This window comes from Copadichromis virginalis, linkage group LG3, assembly GCF_057382275.1.
Source record: "Copadichromis virginalis isolate Kocher_CV1m ecotype Utaka linkage group LG3, C_Virginalis_male_GT1.1, whole genome shotgun sequence".
Classification (NCBI taxonomy): domain Eukaryota; kingdom Metazoa; phylum Chordata; class Actinopteri; order Cichliformes; family Cichlidae; genus Copadichromis; species Copadichromis virginalis.
Window position 1 is genome coordinate 9,830,730 of NC_140620.1, and position 10,168 is coordinate 9,840,897.

Genomic DNA, 10,168 nt, shown 5'->3' on the forward strand with positions numbered 1-10,168 from the left:
CTGAACCCTGGCTGTGGCGTCAGAGTAGCGCTATATAAGTGCTACATAAGAACCAGTCCTTCTACCATTTACTAAAAGCAGGCTTTTGCCAGGGCTGCAAAGGGATTTGTAAAGAATGATTTTTTAGTGTACTATGCTTCAGGCAGTTGTTGCATGGAAGTGGCTGTTACTGAAAGTCCAGCACAGACCTGTAGTGACAGCCAGTGATTGGCATTTTGAAATGATAATAATAGCATAATGATTTAAAATTCCAGGTTCCTAATGAAGGTCTTGCAGATAAACAGTAACACATTCTATAATTTATTATTAATAAATAATAAACAGGTGGAGCCGGTAGCTCAGCATGTTTGATTTGGCAGTTTTGCACTAGATGAGCTTCCTGAGGCAACTCAAACGGGATCTGTGTTTCCAGGTGGAACTGAACAACAACCTCTCCATTGGAGCCAATAATAAAAACATGAATAACAATAAGCTTTATTTGGGGCTCTGATTTTTTTCTCCTCTTCATGCTGCCATGTGTATTTGACCTCTGTCTCTAAATTAATCTGAAAGTTTCTTGTTCTGGACAAATTTAAATGTAAACCCATTTTCTAAACATTTTAAATTTAAAAACTGTGTAAATAAACAAAGAATAAAAAGATTTGTAAATCTTATATTTTATTAACAACACAATACCAAATACAGGTTAAAAGAAGAGAAAACCAAGTGGTACCAAAGACCAACAGCTGGAGGAGGAACACTTCCAGAAATGACTGTCAATGAACACAGTTCACCACACCACCTATTCCAGGAGCGCAGCTTCATAGTAGGAGAGTCAGGTGCTGAACTGGCCTGCCTGCAGTCCTGATCTTTCATCAATGAAAACATCTGGAGCATCATTGTGACGGAGTTACACCGTCCCGAGCCGCCGACAGCTGATCTGGGCGCATACACGCACCACCACCATTAGTTTTTACAATTACCGTGGCTGCGCGGCTTTTCGGCGACCGGGCAGATAAACAAAAAAGGGTGAGAGGTATATTTTGAGCAGCGCAGAGGGTGGCCAACATATTTTCCCACTTACCTTCAATAAAGCCGGTCGCGGAGACTCGCTATGATCGCCGATTATACGGGGGTTATGCAAGCCGATGGTATGGTGTTCCGGGGTTTAAATAGTGGGTTCGCGTGCGCTTGAAGGGTCACGTGAACTGCATTATTCTTTTGGTTTGTTTGGTGTTATTATGAAACACTGTAGGCTGCCTGGAAGTGACCATAAATGTCTGTATATACATATATGTATTGTAGGACTACAGCAGGAAATAAGCTGAGGGGGAAAGACGGTTTGATAAAAGAAATAATAAAGAGATGACTATTACGCCTAGTGGGAGGGGCTATGGGGTATAAGAGAAGGCGGTCAGGGCCCACCTGTTGTTTTTTTTCCAGTGAGCTGTTACAGAGAGGGTAACATGCAGACTGTGTTTTGTATATAGATGTTTGTTTGAGCTGACTTAAGTCAGTTCTATTTTCTTTGTAAATAACTTTTTGTGCACCTGGGAGGCCGGCAAAATAAATAAATTATCCACACTGAATGCTTTCCGACTACGCCTGTATTTGTTCGGGAGAAGTTTAGGAGAGGACCCCGCGACAATCATGAAACCAGAAGCAGGACAAAGAAGAGCCAGGACTGCTGGGCGGCTAAAACCCTCCATCAGACACGGATGGAGCAACATCCCACTCCCAAAAAGTCCAAAAGCTGCTGTCCTCAGTTCACAGACATTTCCAGAATGATGTTAAAAGGCGAGGCTGTACAGGAGCAATGCAAAATTACACTTCTGACATGTGTTTGGTGGTCATGGAAAAAATATTTTTACCTCAAATATATCAAAAGTTTTGAAAGTGGGACAGGAACGCAGGATCCACAGCAGGTCTGCAGCTCTGTCGCTAGTTTCCTGTTTTACAGTTAACGTTGTCACTGGTTTCCACTAAACCTTTACTGTGGTCTCTGTGGTCGAGTCACTGTTTGAAAAATGGGACAGTGACAGTGTCAGACAGCCGTGGCACTGATCCTGCAGCTTCAACAGATCGCTGCACTGGAAGAATGTGATTGGTACATAGTGTGAGTCAGTTCAGGTTAGTATGAACGTCTGCCCTTTTCCAAAATAAATGTGGGAAATTTTCTTTATCCATGTGTGTTTGGTGAAAAATAAAGTTGACAAGTCGCTCAGAGAGAGATCAAAGATGAGGTTAGGCCACCTTTTAGATTCCACACGAGGAGCTGATGAAGATGCAGAGTCACCAAAGTGACGGGAGAAAGTTCTCCTGTGTGAGACGCAGCAGTCACATCAAAAGCAGATAAATGGTGAAGTCACCTGAGTCAGTAGCTGTTTTTTCCCAGAGTCGAGCGTTCATTCACCCACATCAAAACAGGTGCTGCTCGTGTGGTTAACTGATGAGAGAAGCTGAAGTCTCTGCGTGACAGGGCTTCCTTGTTGACACCAGTGGGAAATGATCAAAGGTAAAACAACCGGTGTGATAAACCACGAAGTGTTTTATGTGTTTAAGTTCAGTTTAACTGCTGTTCAAACGTTGTGGACTGTTTCCCGCCATGAAGAAAGAAAAGACAAACAGTGTCTGACAGAACATGAGAGTGTGCTGAACTGGATCAAATTATTACTGAGAATGAAATACCATGACCTCATGAACTACAGTAAACTAAGAATGATGATGATGAGTAGAAGGAAGAAGACGACCCACAACCTCCCTCCTCAAATGCCTGTCTCCTCAAGGTCAGCTTTGTTTCACTCAGCAGTTCCACCTCAACAACGCCGTGTGGTTCAGTCAAATTTTCCCGTATCAGTTATAGTTTCCCTGCTTTCTTTCTTTCTGGTTGTTTCTGCCCTCCCGTGACCATCCTAGAGCCTGTCTCTCTGCCTGTTCCTGCTCACAGAGAGGCTTGTACCCTGCCTTCCCCTGCACCCTTTCCAGTTCCCTGAATGGTGGTCGCTGTGGTCCAGTCAGTCCCAGTTGCCTAGAGCAGCTAGGGCTCCGCTTGTCCCTGCAACCATATCAGTTCCTCAGGTAGCAACAGCTAGTGTCCAGCTGTCACCTGCTCCCATGCCTGCTCCCAGCGTGAGGACATCCAAGGCCCAGTCCACCTTTGCACCCTGGCTGGTGTCCAACTACTTCCCATGCCTGTCCCTACTCGTAGGGTGACAGTGGCCAAGACACAACCTATCCTTGCACTCGCACCCATTCCTTGGATTGGGACAGCTGTTCAGCCAATCCCTTCAGCAGTACCTGTTCTAAGCGCTCAACGAATCTTAGTACACCATGGAAGCACAAGCAACAGGGGTGGGGGTAAGCCGGTGTAGACAGCACATCTGGTCCTGTAGCATGCGCTGGGCCCAGATCTGCCCCCTGACCTCGGCCTTGGAGATAAGCATGCAGAGGTGTTTGGGGTGCAAAGGATGGGAACGAAGATTCTAAACACAGTCTGTTATCATGGAGACAGGTCTTGTTGTCCAGCTCCAGCCTTGAGGCCACAGCTGGCGCCAATGTGGTAGGCGCATGAGATGGTAGTGATTTTCCTTTAGTGCAAAAACTGCATGCCAATTTTACAGTTGCTCTAGATGTCCGTCACTGGTCTCTCAATCTCCAAGATGTTATTACTATTATTATTATCTCGTTATTACTATTACTAAGCTCTTTTTAGCGGCTATTTGACCACAAACAGCTGGTGCAGTTTTGCTAGATTAACCCAATGATTTAAAATCATGGTTGACATTAAATATTTTGCATGTAAATGATCAAAGAACGTAGATTTTACGATTTGAGCCCCGTCATTATCTTTAGGGTGACCTTAGCCCTTTGGAAAACTCCAGAACTTCCTGATTAAAAAATTTGCAAGTGATTTCTTTCATGGCAGTTTTTCATTTGTGAAACAAATCAATTCCGTTGTAAAAGCCAACTTCTTCCAGCTCAGGGCAAAAAATAAGAACATTTTGTAATCGGCTGACTTTAGAAAGTTATTCATGCATTTATTTAATCCAGGCTTGATTACTGTGATAGTCTTTATTTTGGTATCAGCCAGGCTCTGCTCTCTCATCTTCAGCTTGTTCAGAATGCTGAATCCCAGTGGGATAAGGTAGAGATTTCCTGTCCTCTGTTGATTTCCCCTCCACGATATTCATTTGATCTTAATGCGCCTTGCTGCTACATTTATGGTGGCCCATGAAGGACAAACACTGAGTGTAAACACTGAAGTGCTTCACTCATCTGTCACAGATAGACACACTAACAGAGTGTGAGCTCTCACTGACTGACTCTCAAATCAAATCTGTTCAGGTCTGTCCACAGTTTCATGTGTTGTTTAGGCGACAGGAAGAGTTCACTCATCTTCTTTTGTGTTTTGGTTTTATTTGATATTTGTTTGTCATGTTGTGAAGAGGAAATCAAGTAGAGATGTTTTCAGTTTCTGTAACATGATGGTTTGTATAGATATCAGCCAACAATCATCAGATATCAGCTTTCACTCAGGAAACCACAGCTGCTAGCTGCATGTACTAAATGTTTGTCTGACCGGCCTTTGTTGTATAGTCTTCACTTCCTCTTCTGTTTACAAATTTTCCATCATGTCAACTGAGTCAAATTTAATTTCTCTCAGAGTTTGTATGCTTTGTTACTTTCTGATGATGAGCTTCAAATATGAGCAAAGTGAGACTCAAACAGGACGTAAACCTGCAAATAGAATCCATGAAACAGCTTTTTCACACTGTTCATCCCACAGCTGAGGTGGAATAAACATCTAACCTTCAAGAATGTGCTTTTTTATTTTGCAAGACCTGCCTGCAGTACCTTTACTGTCCACTTACCCAAAGCTGCTGAGAGCCTGAGTGGGGAGCATCAACTCAAACAAACAACAAATCAGTGGAGTTTACTGGTGTGTCATTCCGTTACAATCGAGGTGAGTGGCTGCAAATTTCCACCAGGTTCTTGAACCTCTTTCATATCCGCCCCAAGCAGGCCCATAATCTCTTCATCTGCTCCACTCACCTGGAGCTGATTTTTGGCAATCAGGCTGGAGATATTTAAGCCTCACACTGACGTTCCTTCTCCACCAGTTAGTCAGCTACTCCATGTTGGAGCTGGCTTTGCTTCCCTTGTTCTCGTGTGCCTTAGTTTTCCACGTCTCTTACTCTACCTTAAGCTCATCCCTTGGACCTCGAACAACTTACCTTCACTCTGGAAATCTCTCCGTGCCTCACCGGCCTGCCATCCCGCTCCATCCAAACCTGTGGAACGTAGATCAGCCAGCTCACACCATCCAACTCACCTGGACTCACACTGCCCCTCCCTCAAAGCGTTTTTCACTCCAACTCCCAGTGAGCTATAAATACAGCTAAACTTACCCTCTCCAGTGTTTCCCCTTCTTCTAACTCCGTTCTCCTGACAGCTAGACCTAAGCTGTCACGCTCCAGTTACCCTTCCAGCCCAATTTCCGCTTTTGGTCCACAACCACGTTACCAGGTTTCTCACGCCAAGTCACTGTTACATTCTGTGTGGCTGTTTTCTGCTACTGCCAAGTGTTAACCTGTGCTAGACCAATAAATGTTGTTAAACCCTGCTTCTCCTCCAGGGTTCTGCTCAGTTCTGGCCCTCATGACACGTTCATTTAATCATCAGAATAACAGCACGCTGTTTTAATTTTTATATAAAGAAAGGATCCTGGACATCCTGACACTTCCTGAAAAGACAGGAAGTGATGTCACTCTACGCTGCAAAGACAAAACTGGTGGCATAGTCACTGCTTATTTCTACTTTAATGGACAACTAACCAAAACAGCATCATGATTAATGTGCAGCAGTCTGATGAAGGTCTCTACAGATGAATTTGGATCATCTCCTCAGAGCTTTCTGAGGGTCAAAGGTCATAACACTGACATCACTTCCTGTATAAAGACAATCTGCTGAACTGATCATAAACTGACTGAACCAGCTTTATCATGTCTCCTGCAGGTCCTCCAACCACAGCCTCCGTTACAACAACAAACGCTCACACCACCTATTCTCCTCCTCCAGCTCTTTCTTCTTCCTCCTGCTTCATCATCACAGTCATGGCTGCTGTGGTTTTTCTGGTCGTTCTGGTTCTGGTTCAACTTCTATGAAAGAAACACAGAAGGATGAAGTCTATCAGACACTACATCAGTTCTTCTGGGTGAAGCAGCTGATTTAGCTGATTACACCTGAGACAATCTAAGGCGGCCAACTAGAAGCTGTTTCACAAGTACACGTTTACCTGTTTTCTGACAGGTGATGTAAATGTGAGATAAAAACAGAACCAGAGGAAGAGAACTAAATATTTATATCTGCAAAGAGGTCATTAAGAGTAACTGTGTCTGTTTCTACATTGAAACTGTGACACTAACCTCTGTCCTGAAGGTCATTGACTGAATATTGATCATGTGAGTTATCACACGAGCAGAGGTGTGAATACAGGCGTAGGTCATTACAGGTGAACAGGTGAAGCCTCCATGAGACATTGATCTCAAGACTACTGAAAAACGTGATCTTCTTCACAGTGCTGCTTCAGCTCACTGACGTTTATGTACGTTATGCACAGCTCTCTGAAATCCCACCAACACATTTCATTCAATGTTAGGGTCTCGGCTTTGGACTATCGCAGCACCTCAATTTCAAAAATGGACAAATGAACAAAAGCATTTTGTTCTCAGACATTCAGACTGTCTCTAAACATTCTCAGTAAAAAAAAAATTACAAATAATCTGAGTTCAGTTCAACAGACAGAAACTCAAACTCAGTCCTTCACTCACTCATACACAACAACACTGACGTCGCCACACAGGTGAGAACGAAGGTAGGCTGGGCGTACCTGTATGTGGACTAACCACAGAGGTCCAGAGAATCATGAACAAATGAATTCATCTTTAGAAAGTGAACAAATCCTGACTGTGGTTTGTATTTATGCACCAAACAACAGTTGAGAGCAGCCAGTCTGTTGGGGGTAACTGGGTGGGGTACTCAAGGGTTCTTCGTCCAGTGAATCTTTGGAGACTTTAGAGCTCATGTGGACAATGACAGTGAGACCTGGGTGGCGTGACTGGGCACATCATGCGAAGGCCCAGGTCTTTGGGGCCTACAGACACCACAAAAGAAGAAGATCAAATGGAAAATGAATGATGGAAACTGAGGTCAGAGCTGCAGACTTGCTGGTGAGGAGAGGTAATGATCTTCAGGCAAGGCAAGCGCTGTTCAGTCCTCTCCTCATCTTCCTCGTGCTCCTTTGTATATTCCATGTAGCATTAAAGGCACGAATGAGTTTAAACAGGTAAAGTCAGGTAAATGGATCCTGGTTATTGATTCAAAGTGACTAAAGTCAGTAAAGAATAAATGTTTAGGCTTTATTGTGTCAGTCAGACAAACATTAACAGTAACCTGTCTCTTCTATCAGACACAGAGATGAGTGATGACATCAGAAATAAACCTGAGTGCAAACAAAGGGAAATGCTTCTTCTGTGAGCTGTGTGACGTTAGCACTGACCAGCAGAGGGCGCCGGAGTCACATGATTGAAAATAAAGGCATAAATTGTCCAAAATTAACTTTCTTTATTTCTGTTCCCTTTATGTGTCTCCTTTCATCTTGCATCCTTGTCTCCTCCCTCCTTCCACCATGTCTTCCCCACTCTCACATTCTTACTTCTCCAGTCTCATTGTTCCTTCCTCCTCTATGTATGTCTCCTTCATCGCTTCTTTACTCTTTTTACCCTTCTCTTCTTTCACTTTATCTCCTGCCTCCTCCTATGTTGCCTCTATCTTCTTGTCTCAAAGTTTCCTTCATCCTTCACTCCTCCTTCGTTGCCTACTCTCTCCTTGTCTCATTTATTTCACTCTTCTTTATTTTCTTCTTTTCAGTTTCCTCCTTGTCTCTCATTGGTTCATGCCTCCCTGTCTCCTCCTCCCTTGACTGTGAGGATTCGTGAAGGTGAAACATGTTCAACACAAACTGATTCTCCACACACATCTATGGGCTCAAATTGTGGTCATAAATATTTTGTACTTGTAAATCTGACCGACTAGTTGTGAACTGAGTTTTGTAACCTTGTAAACCAAAATATCTAAAACATTTATGTTTGTGCATCTATAGATGCAAATTGGTGTGTGTGCAAAAAAGATTTGGGTTTTTTTGTTTGTTTTTTTAAAAGAAAGAAAAGAAAAATAATAATAACAATAATTATTATTGTTACCAGCCTAATAATAATTAGGCTGAAGAACCAACAATTTTAGCCCATAAGAACCATAAGAATGAACTACCTCCAGGACCTGAAGCTCAGTAAAGCACCCCTCCAACAGCCAAACCTATCTGTTCTCTCATTGGATTGTTAAATTTGTGATTGACATGACGTTAACCAATCAGCTGAAAGGAAGAAAAATTCGGTCAAAATTTGTACTTTGAGGTTTTGTGATCCCCTTACAGTCTGAGCACACCCTTCACTCCCCAATATTTAAATATGGGGACCACTACCCGAGTCAGAGAGTCAAGGGCCCCAGATATGCAACGTTGCAAAGGCCTGTCAACCAAGTGAGCCCTACAACATTGAGAGCCTTCAGGAACTCAAAGTGAATCCCATCCACACTACAGGCTCTGCCACCAACCAGGTGTTTAATTGTGTGGATGCTTTAAGCATCCACACTATTGAGTTCCTGTTTCTCTTTAATCTTTATACTTTATTATTCTAGTTGCTTCTGTACACTTTTTGGCACTTAACTACTTCCACAATTTTCAGCCGATTTTCACCGTTCAAATTTTAAACTATTCTGCTATTTTTTGCTAATGCCGGATATATCTTTTGGTGCTCATAACTTCTATACTTTTTGAGATATTGAATTTTTTTTGCAATATTTTTGCCCATTGAAATGAATGGAACACATTATCAATGTGGTCACTTATTTCTGCTCGCCGGGCTGAGCTGTGTTTTAGCTCAGTGAGATGAGCATCCGTTCTCAGACTGGGAGGCCCGGGTTCAAATCCCGATTGTGGCAACATTTCGTTCAGTTAACAGTTAAACTTTTTTAACTCTTTTCAACACAAATTTCAGCTTTTTCATCCCTTTTCAGCTGAATTTTCAGTTTTTTCACAACTTTTCAGCACAAATCCCAGCTTTTTCAGCTGTTTTCAGCAAAAACCTCTTCAGCAGAATTCTGCTCATTCACCTCTTTTCAGCAGAAATTCTGCTGATTGAACTCTTTTCAGCAAAATTTTCAGAATTTTCACCTCTTTTCTGCTCAAATTCTGCTTATTCACCTCTTCTGCAAATTTTTCAGCGTTTTCAGAAAAAAACTCTTTTGAGCACAAATTCTGCTGATTCATTTCTTTTCTGCAAAGTTTTAGCCTTTTCACCTCTTTTCACCTCAATTCTCTGCAGCTTCTGCTCATTTCAACAGAATTGTCAGTCTCTCCACCTCTTCTTTGTGAGAAAGAGTTTGGTGCAGTGAGATGAGTAGCTTCCTTGAGACTAGAACGGCCAGGTTCGAATCCTGCTCAGGGCAGCATTATTTTTTTTCAACTTTTTTCAGCAGACAGCTTCAGCTTTAAAGCATCCACACTGCATTTTCGCAGGAAATGCAAATTTTTCTAGTTGGTTCATTGATTCCAGACTCACTTCCCTTACAGAAGATCATCTGTGGGATTAGGACGGCTTGAAAAAGTCTTCATACCCCTTGAAAATTTACACATTTTTTCACCTTAAAACCACAAACTTAAATGTTTTTATTTATGTTTTTAGTAATAGGCAGAGGCTAGCCTGTTTGGCACCCTGGGCGAACACTCCATTAAAAAAAGATGATCTGATGTCTTCTCTGCTTAATAAGGTAATTAAAGAAGCACTGACACATTTTTCTGTATGTTTTTACATAATTCCACCATTTCTGGTTATAGATGCAGAAACTTCATGAAATGAAAAATCTTCCTGATCACAACCTCACTCTTTTTCTAAATGACTTCTGCATACTATTGTAAATAAAAAATGAAATCTGAGATTTGCGAAACAGTTCTTTCTGTTGTTATTTACATTTTACGAAGGCCCCCAGATCTTGTGTAACTGGGTTTGTAAAGGCAGTTGTTCAAGCTCAGCAGCCTTGCAGTGACAGTCGGTCACGGGACTTTCATAGCGAT